The sequence below is a fragment of the Sorex fumeus genome, unplaced genomic scaffold (assembly GCF_029834395.1).
Source record: "Sorex fumeus unplaced genomic scaffold, SorFum_2.1 ptg000146l, whole genome shotgun sequence".
Lineage (NCBI taxonomy): Eukaryota > Metazoa > Chordata > Mammalia > Eulipotyphla > Soricidae > Sorex > Sorex fumeus.
The window spans coordinates 1,272,188-1,288,369 of NW_026606203.1; the positions used below are offsets into that span (position 1 = coordinate 1,272,188).

Sequence of the window (16,182 nt, forward strand, 5' to 3'; positions counted from 1 at the left end):
GACTTTGATGGTCCCCAGAGACCGACCAGATGTGGAACTTGAGCACAGAGCAGGGAGAAAGTACAGTCAAGTATGCCTATCCCTGGTGTCCTCGAAATAAAATTGGACAAATGGCACAGTCTGCAGTTTTCGGTTAATAGAATAAATTTGGAATAGGCTGAGAAAGTCTGATGAGTCTAAGATGACCAGAAGAAAAGTAAAAATTCTTCAATGGACGCTCTGTTTACGTCTCATGGCCACCTTTGGAAAATAACCAAATTTGAGACACATCACTAAAACGTTTGGGTGGTCTATCAATAAATGATGGCTGGGGGATGCGAACACAAACACTGGGGAATAAACCTACCAGATGAGTGATCAATGCCCTCAGAGTCATTTAAGTATGACTCTTAACAGGGACAAAGCCAAGAGAACAGTTGCAGCTTTAAGCCTGAATATAGCTCCTGGGAAATGCAAAGATAAGTCACATGTCCTCAGGCCCTCTGTTCAGCACCCCTAGCTGCACCATTTCACTTATTCCCAACAATATTCAGAGTTGCTATCATGGTGACACTTTACTAGTGAGTTTCAACAATGCGGTCCACTACCTTTATAAGTCTTTGGATTTGTAAACTCCCCAAGTTAGCCAAGCCAGCTTTCAGGAAATTTCTGGTGGGGGGAGCTCAAATTATATTAGCTTGAGGGGCTGGTCTTTGGTCTTCCATGGTTCCTGGTGCCTGTAGCTTTCTCTAAACATCGCTTTTAACTGCAGCTCACAGAAGAACCAACTTTATAAATAGCGTTGTGGCTGCATTGCCATAGGTACCGTACTAAGACATGCGTCCTAGGTCACCACTCCCAAAGCAGTTGGTACCGGTTGACCTTGAGCCTGGAAGGTTGTGGTGGAAAGAGATGGCCCTAGGAGAGTTAATGGGGTGATGGATGGATGGAAAGGAAACCGGGAAGGGTAGAGAAGTGGAAAATTGGTGATCATCATGGGATAGTTTGTGGATGTTTTTCAAATAAGTTAAAATATTTTTTGTAAAGGAGATTCAAGACAAACATACAAAAATAAGATAGGTTCCAAAGAACAGGTTACATATAAGACCGAGAGAGCTAAAAAGGGCTGGCATTCCTTCTGGAGCTTTCAATCATACCATTTACTTAAGATGTTATTTTCACATCACTTACCTGTGGAGAGGAATAGTGAGAAACAGAATGCCACCGGAAAAGCAAACTGGGAGACCACCTTCAATAAAAGCCAGGTGGAAGGTGTTCACATGGATCCCAAGTGCAAATATATGTCAACAGGATCACATATTTAACTAACTCTGCTTGGTACCAGTAACTACTTTGTTGAATATGGGGGGAAATGAACGCAGTTTATGATTGACCTGAGACTAACTAGTTAATAGATTTTCCCAGGAAAGGGTAGTTGACTGGCTGGGAACAGAAAAACGTGAAGAGTGTTTTGCTACCTTTAATGTATGGCTGGAGGGAATTGATCTCAGTAATCTCTTAAAACTAACAAGCTTCAACTCTCTTGAAGGAATGTTGTATTCACTGAGGAAAAAATGTTGGGAGAAAAGTCTGAACTGATGGGAAAAGAGACAATAAGTGTGAAAGGAGGGCTTGAAATTTGGGTTCCTCTGAAAACAAAGCTTGAAACAAGAAGATCTGGGGGTAACATGATATACTGGGAATGGGATCTGAGCAGGAAAAGAGTGATATCAGGGATGTGAACAAGGGAAATCCAAGTTAAGGAAGACTTAGCTAGCTGACTACCCCATGGTCAACATGGTTCCAAGACTACAAGAAATTACAAGAAATTTACTTGAATTTTCTTTCCTTTATATGGTCAATTACAACATGAATTCTGTGCCTACTTCAAGCAGAATTTTTCTTTCTCAATATTCTGTTCATTTGTGTAAGCATCTTAAACAACTGCTGGATAACAGAATTATTTGATGAGACTTATTTTTTACTTTAATGTTTAGTTGAGATTACTGAAAACTGGGCCTAAAGTGAAGTTTGTTCTGATTGGTACAAGTAGAGAATGGAGGTCTAGGGATGGAATTAGAGATTATAGGGTACCACATACAGTTCCTAATAAAACAAGTAAAGGACAGTGTCCCAAATAGATTACTGAAAAAGATATTCCTCTCTATTTAACATGTAAATTCAGAATTTTCTATATTAAATTAAAAATGAAAGAATGTTCCTATATTTGGTCTTTTAAAGACATTCCAGGTTGCTTAAGGAAACAAACACTCCCTGTGAAATCATAACAACTTAATCATAAAAACCAGATTACTACATAAATTTCCAACAATGTCAGTGCTAAGAATTATTTCCCTGGATCTCACTAGTGTACATGATAGTCATATGAATACACCTGTGTGGATACATCGCTGGTATCTAATTTAGAGAATAGATATATAGAGATTAGATCACATAGCTGAGTGTGATCTCAACTTTTCTACACACTCCCATGCCCCACACACCCAAAGACTTGTACTGATCCTTATAGATCCATGAGTTTTCCTCCTCCCCTCTCCCAGAGTCTATTAAAATTTCTTTTCAAGTACTAATGTAATACGCTTTAGAAAATATTGAGTTAAACTTAATTGTTGTCATTTAGCTTTTAGATAGAGAACCAAGAAAATCTTATTAAAAGTGTATTTTGGTATTCTTAGAAAATGGTAATAAGTACATTATCATTGAGTCCCTGAATATGCATTATATAAAGTATTTTGTGAGGAATTCCATATACAAATCAGTACTCGAAGAAATAAATGACTTCTCTGAATGAGAATGAACTGGGACATTTCAAAGTATCAATCAGTGAATCAAAGCTGAATCATAGCATTCTATAGAAAAAATGATCTTGATGTAATCTAGTCAACACCATTGCATTTTATACTTATACCAGCTCATAGTACTTTTAATTTTTTAATTTTATTTATTCATTTTTATTAGTGAAACACCATGAGGTGCAGTTGTAGACTTACATACCTTTGTGCTTGGGTTTCAGTTATACAAGAGTCAAGTACCCATCTCTCCACCAGTGCCCATTCTCCACCACCAAGGAACACAGTGATCCTCCCACCCCCCATCTCCCCCACTTTGCCCCAACTCAGGGCATTCCCTTTTGCTTTTTCTTTGTTTTAGGGTGTTGTGGTTTGCAATGGAGGTCAATACCATTACATTTTCAAAGAAGAACATAGGCTCCTATATGTTCAAGACACTACTATTGTCCTGCGGTTCTTCCCAGCATGTACCCTGCTCCAAGCCAGCCCTTTGGAAATATGCTGGGAAGGACAACTGGATGTTAATTTCCTCACTCTGACCTGGAAGACTCTTGCTGATTCTCAGCCACATCAACTATTTCATTTGTTGCCTGATATCACCTCCTGTCCTTTATTTTTTTTTAAATATTTGATTTGTTTCTGGAATATAAAGAAAAAAATTAAATGGACGAATAAAACAAAATCAAAATCAAACCTTTACACTCTGACATCAAAATCGTCCTTATAGGAGGGAAATTAAATGACTGAAATGGGTAGGGGAATGTTGTTATTTGGTTGTGGACAGTAGCTGGATATTTGACAGTGCATGGAGTATGAATACAGAGTCGCTGAGATGAGGAACTCTGTACTTGAAGCGAATACAGTTTGTAAACTAGTCATCACAATTATATGTCCATATGAAATTTATCTACATAGGCTTTGTGCCTTCCTTGCACGCATGTGTTATGCATTCCTTTATCATGGCCTCAGAAATGTATCTGAGGGCACTCGGAAATTAGTTGAGCCCCAAGTATGGGGAGAGAAGTAGTAAAGAATTGGAGGAGGAAGAAATATGAGTTGGAGCTTAAGAGCCGTGTAAGAGGAATATGTAGATATGTATGTGTGTATAAATACACATATATATGTATATATATATACATATATATATATATATATATATATATATATATATATATGGGCTGGAGCCATAGCACAGTGGGTAAGACATTTGCCTTGCATGCGGCCAACCTGGGTTCGATTGCTCTGCTCCTCTCAGAGAGCCCGGCATGCTACTGAGAGTAACCCTCCCTCATGGCAAAGCCTGGCAGGCTACCTGTGATGTATTCAACATGCCACGAACAGTAACAAAAAGTCTCACCATAGGGACGTTTCTGGTGCCCGCTCGAGCAAATCAGTGAACAATGGGAGGACAGTGCTACGGTGCTATGGCTAATTCAAACGTTGTTTATGCAAAATTTGAAAGAATCCTATAAATATTCTATAAAACTGATTACACCTATTAAATTAATATAACTTTAAATAGTGTTTAGAAATGAGGTTGAAGAATTTTAAGGCTATAGAAAGATATTGACAATATATCAAGAAACACATGGATATTTGAGGAGGAAGAACACGTAGCAGTTGTCCTTTCTTAAGGTTATTTTTTTGTCTTTAATAGCATATGCTTTCCCTGAGTTTTGTTAATAACTTCCGTTTTTTAGAAAGCATCATAATAAATTATATTTTTTAAAAAAGTAAAAAACTTTGTGTTTGTGAGTGGATTCTGTATGTTTGGAACTTGGGAAATATTTTCCTATGTAAGTTATATTAAACATGATATTTATAACAGAAATACCATCTGCAGTACTATTCACAATGGCCAGAAGAAACTATGGTATACCTACACAATTGAGTACTACGCATTTGGCAGGAAACTTACATCATGAAATTTGCTTCTAAATGGATGTACAGGGAAGATTATCATGCTCAATGAAATCAGTCAGAAGGAAAGGGGTATACTGATTGGACTGCCTCATTTTTTGGATATAAAAATCCAGAATATGAGACTAATACCCAAAGATAGCAGAAACACAGGCCAGGAGAATTGGTCAACGGTTGGACGCTTGCCACAAGTGCTGAATGCGGCATTTGGAATAAAGAAGGGACCACTATGACAATGATAGTTGGAAGTGATTACTCTGGGTGGGAACTGAGTCCTGAAAGTAGGTAAAGGAATAAACGTGATAACCTCTCCCTCTCTGTATTACAATCCATAATGCTCAAAGGATGAGTGAGAGAGATAAAGAGAGAGAAAGAAGTGCCTGCCATAGTGTAGAGACAGCGTGCTGTCAGGTGGGGTTTGGGGTTGGGAGAGGGAGTGGTGGGAGAGAAACTGGGGACATTAGCAATGGAACTGTATACTAGTGGAGGTTAGGTGTTAAAATATCCTATGATTGAAACTGAATCATGAAAAGGTTTGTAAGTTGTGTCTCCTGCAGATTCAATATAAAAACATGATATTTTGTTTCTACCACCATGACTAACCTATGAATTTGCTGAAATTTATTTTTATCACCTTGGCTGGGCTCATTTCATGGATGTCTGTGTGGTAAATTTTTTTTTTCATTTTATGAGGACTGAAGAGACAAAAATCATAGGGTAGGGACTTCTGGTGGAAGGAGAGAAGAGCACAAAACACCCTGTTGACCACACCTCAGCAGGGTCACCTAACTTGAGTGATGACAGACCTCCTTCACTGATTTCTTCTTTTGTAATGTGGAAAAATGAAAAGACTTTGCAGGCTGACAGGGGGTTGTCCCCTCCAGTTCACACTGTTTTCATTTCGATCAGAATTGTTTAAAGATTATTTGAAAAATTTGGAGCTTAATGATTTGTTCTCACATATTTCCCCTACATGGTGTCAGTGGGCATTGATCCAGGAAGGCCAGCATGAAAAAGTTGAGGTGTATGTCTTAACCACCAATGCCAACACTACTGTAAGTATGGAACCCAGAGTACAATAGTAAAACTTCAAAATGTGTTTGTCAAGGAAATCGGTGGGAATGCAGGGAGAAATGGGTCATTTGTTGGTGGAGGGATGCAGACACTCGTGGTGTGATTAGAATTGGAATATTGTATGACAAAGCTCCATTTTAAATGACTTTGAAAATCAAAATTGCCTAAATTTAAAATAAAAGAGAAGTCAACTTATGTCTATATTTCAAGAAAGCTTGTCTTGGCAAATTTTGGCAGGGAGACCATAGTTGGTAGAGAGAGAGAGAAAGAAAGGGAGAGTTGACAGTTGGGAAGAGAAGCCTGGATATAATGGAAGAGATAAAAGCTGATCTTAGAAATTTGGAGCCATCAGAGTTTAGAGAGTTAAATGGTGAGAACATTACAGTTTAGATACTTAAATAGTGAGATTGGTTTCAGTCATCAGCACTGTATACATATAAAGATTTCAAACACCTCACAGATATTCAGGCTATAATAACTAACAAGGGAAGCCTTTTTTTCCTGAAGCTCTATGTAAGGATAATATATTGCTAGGAACAATGATAAGAAGTTGGTTCTCTTTTTCACAGATTAATACATTAGAGATGAAAACTTTAATACAAAGGAATCCATCATCTTGTCCTGTTTCTCTGTTTTCCTGTCATCATTCCATTCTCCCCCATGACCCTACCTAATCATGGCTCTCCACATTACTCAGCAGTGTTACCACATAGCCTCAGATCATGTGTTAACTGCTGGTACCTCACAGTTCTCATGTTTGCCCCCCATCCAAGCCAGAGCCATCCTTCTGAAACCAAGAATATTTGCTGAAGGCCCGTTCTTCCTTGAAATGGCAGTCATGGTTTACCTCTTCTTAATCATTGTGTTTACATATTTAGATGAATGTCACTATACTAGTGACAGGTATTTTCCAAACTAAGAAAAGCATAAACTTTTCCCTTTCCCCCACGAATTTTGGGCAAGTTATTTTCTATCCACTGCTAATTATATGTGATAATAAGGAAATAGATCTGAGGTAAAAACAAGTACATTTGTCAATTTGGTGCCATGACTAGTCAGTCTGAGTATAAGTATATATTTCTAGAAAAAAAAGCAGAAGAAAAGGAGTTGGTTGCTAGCAAAGAATGCCAAACCTCTGCCAAGAAATCCTTTGAAAACAAAAATTCTGATTATGGACTGAACATGATTACCACTCAATGCCTCTTTTGCAGACCACTACACCCAAAAGGAGAGAGAGAAAAAAAGGGAATGCCCTGCCACAGAGGCAGGTTGGGATGGGGGGGATCTGTGTGGGAGGGATACTGGAATACATGGTGGTGGAAAATGGGCACTGGCGGAGGAATGGGCATTTGATCATTGTATAATCGAAACCCAAGAACAAAAATTTGTAAATGTACAACTGTACATTATGGTGTTTCACTAATAAAAATTTTTAAAAAATAAAATAAAATAAAAATTATTTCGTCTGCCAGAGATCAGCAGATGGGAACCTGAGTGAAGGCAAAAGATTAAATCGGTTGACTTTTATTTTTCCTTGAGTATATTAATTTGATTTTGGAGTCAATTTATATGACAGTTCATTAAGACACAGAAATTTTCAGCACTTCTCTTGTTTAAAAGTATAGTGTTACACCATATCTCTCTCACATTATTTTTATTTCTGATAGTTTGACACAAAAGATAAGTCAAAATCATAGATAAATGTAAATTATTTAAATACTGTATTGATTATTTAAAATTACATTATAGAATTACTAGAATTTCATAAATTTTAAGATTATGGATAATCAACATGCATGTATCACATTACACTCACAATTGAAAGGCCTCCTCTGTCATTCATTATTGTTCAGTTTTTCCACTTTGATAACAACTTTCCATCTGGTAACTAAATAGTCTTATAGTTCTAAAGTTTGTTTTTATGGCTTTGAAAAAATCCAAATTATACAATTTTTAACATTGGATGAAACTAGAGGATATCATGCATGTAAAGTTAGCCTTAAGGAAAGGAACAGATACAGAGAGAGTTTTCTCATATGTGGGATGTAAAGACACACAGCAAGGTCGCAACAAAGGTTCAAGGGCAATGTAAGGGGAGAACTGATCCACACAATTGAGTCAGGGGATTGGGACTGAGGGTTTCTGGGGTTTTGGGGGGAGAGGGAGGGTTTATTTTTTGAGAGAATGAGGAGTGTCATGTTGGAATAATGTGTATGAGGAACCATTGTTAATTGAATTATAAATCATAGAATATTAATATTGTTTTAGACGTTTGTCTGTCTCATTTTATTCTTTTAATTTGTTTTCTCCATATGCCACATATGCATGAACTTGTATGATGCCTATCTCTCTCTGCCTGGCTTATGTCACTAAACATAATATCCTCATGTTATGCTTTTTTATACAAATAATAAGAATATTTCACTTCATACAACTGAGTAGGATTCCATTGCTTTACACCCTTTCATTTTCAAAATTTGGGGTTTAAAACATACAAATATTGATTTTAACAATGCTCTGGTGTTTTAAAATTTTTAGTTCAGTGAAGAAAAGGTAAAGGCCCTCCCGTTGATCGTCGATTTGCTCGAGCGGGCCCAGTAACGTCTCCATTGGAGACTTTGTTGTTACTGTGTTTGGCATATCGAATACTCTCGGTAGCTTGCCGGGCTCTCTGAGAGTGGCAGAGGAATCGAACTCGGGTCGGTCATGTTGACCGCTTGTAAGGCGAACGCCCTACCGCTGTGAAGAAAAATAGATTTTATTGAACAACACTTAGAAACTTGTGAAACAGGCATTGGGTGGAATGGAATGGAATATATGTTCAAGAGAGACCACTCGTTTTACAAAGCAAGCAAAGAGTGACATACAGAAAGAAAGCACGGTATTTCTTTAAGGAAGAACACAAGCTTGAGGACCAAGCCCACTCTGGTAGTTTAGGAATAAGAACTTCGAGTGGTATGAACTTAACTTGTACACTTTAGGGGAGAACCTGAGTGAAACAAATAGAAGTACGTTCAGGAGAATGATAAACTGGAGTCTATACTTGGAGTGAGGAGGGTAGAGAGTTCTTTGGGGAGATCTGGACTATGGAGAACAGTAATATTATAACATTAATGATAGTATCTTACCGTGGGATTCCAAAAAAATCTTTAACAGTGGTGTCAGAAATGATAACATTCATAGGTATTTGGATTTCCTGTGGAAACTACTGGAAAGCTGAGTTTATGCTCTGGATGCCTCTGCCTGAAACAAGGTCAACAAATCATGAATGAAAAATTACAAGTTACATGGATCAAGGATTCTGATCCCAGTGGAAGGCTAGCTTTTGGGTGGACAATTTCTACTGCTGGCCTGATGTAGATTCTGATCCTGGGATACGTAACAGAAAGGAGGTAGTGACAGGTATCCTCAGAAGTGAAGCCTCTGAGACAGAATTCATTCATACCAACTTATGGCATGAATGTTTGCTCATGGCTGCTACCATTATAACATGCCATTCAATGATTCTGTGGTTTCAATTTACTGTGTCAATGTAAAGATGAAGTTTCTAAATCGAAGGTAAAAATCTGAGGCCCTCAAGATGATGAATTATGGAGAGGGGGGGTGGAGCTGGAGCTATAGTACAGCAGGTAGGGCATTTGCCTTGCACATGGCCTACCCAGGTTAGATTCCCAGCATCTTGTATGGTCCCCCCAAGCACCGTGAGGAGTAATTCCTGACTGCAGAGCCAGGAGTAACACCTGTGCATCGTCAGGTGTGACCCAAAAACGCAAAAACAAAAAGATGATGCCTTACCTTTAGATATTTTGCAGTCAAATAGAAACAGCCAGGAAGCTCACCAGAAAAGAGTTCTCCTGGGTCGAAAACATCATCACCTCTGGCGTGAGAGCATAGAGAAAATAACGTTTCCATTTTATGCCATGTTAAAGCAAGCCAGACATGATCTTGGAAAGTTTGTCAAAGGAAAGCATGGCTATAGGAAGGATAAGATGACAACTGTATCTTAGAGGTAAAATATACAAGTGAAGAAAAGGTCAAGAATTAGGCGGTACGATGGTGACCAGGTATACTAAGAAAAGCATTTTTTAAAAAATAAAATGCAATGAGACATCAAAAAAGACCTTTTTAAATGTTTAAGAACAGGGATATAACTCAGGGATAGAGCATTTGTCTTCCATTGTATGATGATCTGGGATTGATCCTTAGCATTGCAAACAGCATTATTTTTTAATTTTTAATTTCTTTCTTTCTTGCTTATTTGCTTGCTTGTTTTTCTTGTTTTTTTTTTTTGGATCGCACCTGGCTATGCATAGGGGTTATTTTTAATTTTTAAAAAAATTATAATTTTTATTTTTTACCTGTGGTTTAAAATGAAATCTAAAATATTTTAGAGTAAATATATGTGAAGAAGAATAAAATTCACGGGAACTATTTAGTGTTCTTAACGATACAGCAGTCAGAATTTTGAGGTTAATTTTATGGGTAGTGCATAAATAATTTTTCCCCATTATGTGGGCTGTGTTTTTATGATGGTCACCATTTTTTCTAAGTTGCAGAAACGTCTTAGTTTAATGTAGTCTCATTTGTTTATCTTCATTTCTTCTTCCTTGGTTAGTGGTGTTTCATTCTAGAAGTTTCCCTTAGCTTTAATGTCATGGAGGGATCGTCCCACATTTTTCTCCATATATCTTAAGAATTCAGGTATGATATTGAGGTTTTTAATACATTTGATCTGACTTTGTGCCTGGCACTATAAAGAGGTCTGAGTTCAATTTTTTTTTTTTTTTTTGCCTGTTGCTGTCCAGGTTTTCCAGCACCACTTGTTGAAGAGACTTCTTTGCTCAACTTCATATTTCTTGAGCCTTTATGAAAGATTAGGTAATAATAATCTGCGGGCCAGCGTCAGGATATTTGACTATATTCCATTGATGTGAGGCCTGTCTTTATCTGAATATCATGATATTTTGATTACTACGACTTTGTAGTAGGGTTGCAAGTTGGGGAAGCTATTCCCTTCTTCTTTTTAACAAATATTGCTTTAGCTTTTCATGGGAGTTTATTGTTGTGTATGAGTTTCAAGAATATTTAATCTATTTCTTTGAAAAATGTTATGGCTATCCTTATAGGAAGTGCAGTAAATCTTTATAGAGCTTTGGTGTGTATTGCCATTTTGACAGTGTTAATCCTCTCAATCCATGAGCATGGGATGTGATTCCATTTCCTCATATACTCTCTTATTTCGTGAAGTAGAGATTTTAGGGTTTTTTTTTGTATAGTTCCTTAAAATTTTATCATTTATCACTTAACTTCCCCTTAGTCGTCGATTTGCTCGAGCGGGCGCCAGTAACATCTCCATTTGTCCCTGTCGCGTGCTAGAGTAGCCCAATGGAATCTGTTCGAACCGGGAACATGAAGGGCCTCAAACCGATCTTTCATGATCTTGACGAAGAAGTCTGACCATCTGGAAGGTGGGCGGCCACGCGGTCTTTTGACATCCCATGGAATCCAGTCGGTAACAGCTCTAGTCCAGCGGTCGTCTCTAAATCTCATTACGTGACCAGCCCATCTGATTTTCGACTCCTTGGCATAAGAGACAGCGTCCCTGATTCTTGATCGGCAACGGATGTCAGAACTCCAGATTATCTCTCTCATTTGAGTGAAACCTGATATTCCAAGCATAGCTCTTTCAATTCTTCTTTGGGAGACCTGAATACTGTTCTCATCTTGTTTGCATAGGGCCCAGGTCTCTGAGGCATATGTTAATGCAGGAAGAACAGTGGAATCAAAGAGAAGTGCCCAGAGCCGGAGGTTCTTCTTCCTCTTAGCTATTTCTTTGACGTTTTTGAAGGCGTTCCAAGCTGCTCTCTTCCTCCTGCACAGCTCGGGTGCCAGGTCATTTGTCTTGTTGACCTCTCGATCTAGGTACACATAGCTGTTGCATTCGGAGATAGTCCTTCAATTGAGAGTGAATGGGGCATCAGGAACAAGGCTGTTTCGCATAAACATTATTTTCCTAAGATTCAGCTGTAGTCCTACCTTTCCACACTCACGGTCAAAGTTGGCCAGCATTTGTGCCGCTTGGCCGATGTTTGGTGTTATTAAAACAATGTCATCAGCAAAGTGGAGGTGGTGTAGTTGCCGACCATCTATCTTCATTCCCATTCCTTCCCATTCCAGTCGTCGCATGATGTTCTCGAAGGTGGCACTGAAGAGTTTCGGTGAAAGGGTATCACCCTGCCACACCCCTCTCTTGACATCAACGATCACTTCTTTGTAGAATGGTGAGATCCTGCTAGTGAATCTGTAATACAGCTCACGGAGGATCCTGATGTACTGGTCTTGAATGCCCTGATTGGCTAGGGCTTCAATGACCACTTCCGTCTCAACAGAATCAAAGGCCTTCTTTAAATCAATGAACGTTAAACAGCGGCATCTTGAACTCCAGAGAAACTTCAATGAGCTTGGTTATCATGTGGATATGGTCGATGGTGCTGAATCCTTTGCAGAACCCTGCTTGCTTGCATGGTTGTCCTTCATCTAGTGTTCTGCCAATCCTATTTAGGATGACTCCAGTGAACAACTTGTAGATGACAGACAATAGGCAGATCCGGCGATAGTTGCCAATGCCATGGATGTCTCCCTTCTTGAACAGTAGTACGGTCCTGCTGGTTTTCCTTTGGGACGGAAACTTGCATTCAGACAGGTAGCGAGTGAAGAGCTGAGCCAGTGTATTGATAAGTACTGACTGCAGGTTCTTCAGGTGTTCAGGTCTGACCTTGTCTGGGCCGAGTGCTATTTGTTTCTTTACCAACGAAATGGCGTGTCAGATTTCGGAAGGGAGAACATTGGGAACAACATATCCATCCTGTGGAATTTGGTATGTAGGCAAGTGGACATGGCTATTGAAGAGATTTGAGTAGAAATCATGGTAATCTTCTCCACTGCCGTTCTGGAGGATGTGATGGATCCATCAGGACGTCGGAGGGCAGTCATCTTGGTCTTATAGTTGGCGAAGGACAGGCAGGCATTACGAATACTTTTCCTGGCTTCTGCCGCATCTACCAGTACTTCTGCTCTTCTCTCTTTTAGGTCTTCCTTGATCGCATCTCTGCACTGCTTTGCACGCTCACACGTTAGCTTGCGGTCAGCTGAGGCATGCGCCAAACCATGCTGGCGAATTAGCTCAAGAGTTTTCGAAGATAGGCAATTTTTTGTGGCTATCTCTCTCTTGGCGTTCCTCGCACATTCATGGAGGTGCTGAACCAGTGGATTGTATTCCTCGTCAATGTTGTCAACAATGGCAGCTTCCCATGTTGCCGCAATAGTACCAAAGTATAGTTCCTTAACATTTTAGTTGATTCTAATATACTCGATTTTCTGAGGTATTATTGTGAATGGGATTGTTTTTCTCTATCTCTTTTTTTCTCTTTCATTTGAAATATATGGGAAAGCCATGGACTACCGGATATTGATTTTGTAATATGCTACTTTACGAAACAAATCTATTGTTCCCAGGAGCTTTTTTGTAGATTCTTTGGGATTTTCCAAGTATAGTATCATGTCATCTCCAAATAGTAAAAGCTTGAGTTCTTCCTTTTTTATATGGATGCCCTTGATATCTTTTCTTTTTACCGAAATCCTATGGCAAGTACTTCAAGTACTATGTTGAATAGGTGTGGTGAGAGTGGGTAACTTGTTTTGTGCCTAATTGTATTCTGGGATTCTAGCTCATTGATTTCTGCTCCAAGCCTTTAGTTTTCTCCCCGTTGAGAATAATGCTTGCTGTGGGTTTGTGGTAGTTTGTTTTGACTAGATTGAAGAAAGTACTTTCAACTCCCATTTTGTTGAGAGTTTTTCATCATGTATGGGTGCTGGATCTCATCAAATGCTTTATCTACATCTATCGATATGATGACATGACTTTTATCTTTATTTTATTGAGATGGTGTATTCTGTTGATTGACTAGAGAATGTTAAGCCATCCTTGCATCCCCAAGATAAACCTACTTGGTCATAGTGTGTGATCTTTTGTTGAGTTTCTGGATTCTCTTTGCTGGTATTTTCTTGAGAATCTGTGTATCTGTATTCATCAAGGAAATAGGTCTGTAATTTTCATTTTTTGTGGTGTCTCTGTCTGTTTTGAGTATTAGGGTGATCTTTGCCTCATAGAAACTATTTGGGAGCATTTCTGTTTCTTCAATTTCCTGGAAAATCTTGAAAAATGTTGGCAGCAGTTCCTCTTTAAAGGATTGAAATATTTCACTATTGAATCCATATGGGCCACGGATTCTGTTTGGGGGGATATTTTGACCATCATTTCAATTTCCTTGGTAGTGATAGGTTCAAGTATTCCAAATCTTCTTGGTTCAGCCTTGGGAGGTAATTGGAAACCATTAATTTATCAATTTATTCAAGATTCTCTCATTTCCTGCTGCAAAGATTCTCAAAATAATCTCTGATGATCCTATGGATTTCTGTAGTTTCTATTAGGATACCCCCCTTTGCATTTCTGATTCGATTTATTAGAATTCTTTCTGTTTCTTTGAGAGGCTTCTAGAGGTTTATTGATCTTGTTTATTTTCTCAAATAACAAGCTTTTGCTTTTATTGGTCTTCTGGATTGTATTTTGGGATTCTAGCTCATTGATTTCTACTACAAATTTTATTATTTCCTTGCTCCAGCCTAGTTTGCACTCCTTTTGTTGGTCATTTTCCAAAATCTTGAGCTCTAATTTATTCATGTAGGCCCTTTCTTTCTTCCTGATGAATTCTGGCAGAGCTATAGTCTTTCCTCTTAACACTGCTTTTGCTGTGTCCCACAAGTTCTGCTAGCTCGCGTCCTCATTCTCATTTGTTTCTGGAACCTTTTTATTTCCTCTTTGATTTCTTCTCTAAGCCAACGGTTGTTCATTACTTCCCTTAAATACAATATTTCCTTGCTGAGATTTAGTCTGTATGATCTATTGAGAAGTGACAAAGTAGTGTTGAAATATCCACCTAGTACTGTTTTGCTATCAATGTTTTTTTTTAAGTCTATTAGAAGTTGTTTTTAAGTAATTTGCTGGTCTGTCATTGAGCATCTACATTGAGGAGGGTGAGTTCTTTCTGATGTAACGATCCCATGATCGTGAAGAATGACATTCACTGTCTCTTATAACCTTTAGCCTGAAGTCCACGTGGTCTGATACTAGTATGGCTACTCCAGCTTTGTGGAGGTGTTCTTTTCTTGAAGACTTGTTTTCCAGCCTTTTACTTTTAGCCCATGGTTGCTTTGATTGCTCAGATGTGTTTCTTGCAGGCATCAGAATGTTGGGTTCAGTTTTCTAATTCATCTTCCTATTCTGTGCCTCTGAATTGGCACATTTAGTCCATAGACATTGAGAGAGATTGTTGTTATGGGGATTTGTGCTATCTTTATGTAGAATTTTTGTACTTGTGGGGATTGCCTTAGCTTAAACTAGCCGCGTTAGTTCTTCTTGCAACAAAAATATGGAGCTCTTTACAAGTTTGCATGTCGTCTCTGTGCAAGGACCATGATAATCTCTGTATCATTTCAATTTTAGTATATGTGTAACCAAACCTAGTAGGAGTTAATTTTTCTCTTCTGATTACTTTGAGTGTTGTCCTTACTTACCCTATGGCAGAGAGTGGTACCTAATCAAGGAAAGTATTTCAAAGCAGCTTGATAGATTTAGATCTTTAATGTCCCAGAAAGAAAAATATGGTTTTTACCATATTATCTTTTACCATAATCAAGGCATCAGTTTTACAAAATAATTCTTTTAGACGATGTTATATGAGTCCTGTTTAATGCACTTCCCTGAAACCTTCATTAATACCATTAAACTAGAGCCTTTTGCTGTTCTCACCGCAGTCCCGCATACATCTCCAGGAAAAGGTGGATGGTGTTGTCTGCACTTTGACCACCTTGAATGTAAGTAGGATTTTTCTCCTGAAGGAAGAGGTGAGGAGCATATTGATGATTTCATTCCACATTATTATAAGTTCAACTTGAACGGAAGTTGAGACTCATGAGGCTCCTGTAAAGGACAGAAAAAAGGGTCTCAGTGAAGTTTAATGGCCAACACAAATTAACATCACAGATGACTCAAAGCAGCCTGTGTTCTTCTTTGTGTATAGTGAGTTTCATACCTAATGATAGTGATTCTTAGCCATGACACACGGGCAAAACAGACCTATAATTAAAAATCTAGTTCTCTGAGCAGAGTGGGGTTTCTTAGGTGATTGAACAAGTGTGCAGTAATTTATTACTAAGCACATACGTAGTTTGAATGATGTGTACTTTTTGATCTAAACTTAATTCCAAATATGTCTAAAATGACAGTCTCCTGACCCCGCACCTGGCTTTCTTCACCGGGGTCCCTTGGAGGGGGTGTGTT

At 38.5% G+C, this 16,182-nt stretch overlaps 1 pseudogene; it reads right to left on the reverse strand.

Annotated features, from left to right (window-relative positions):
* Positions 1-15,265: 15,265 nt before the first annotated feature.
* LOC130016117 (uncharacterized) lies at positions 15,266-15,362 on the reverse strand (annotated as a pseudogene).
* Between the last annotated feature and the right edge of the window lie 820 nt (positions 15,363-16,182).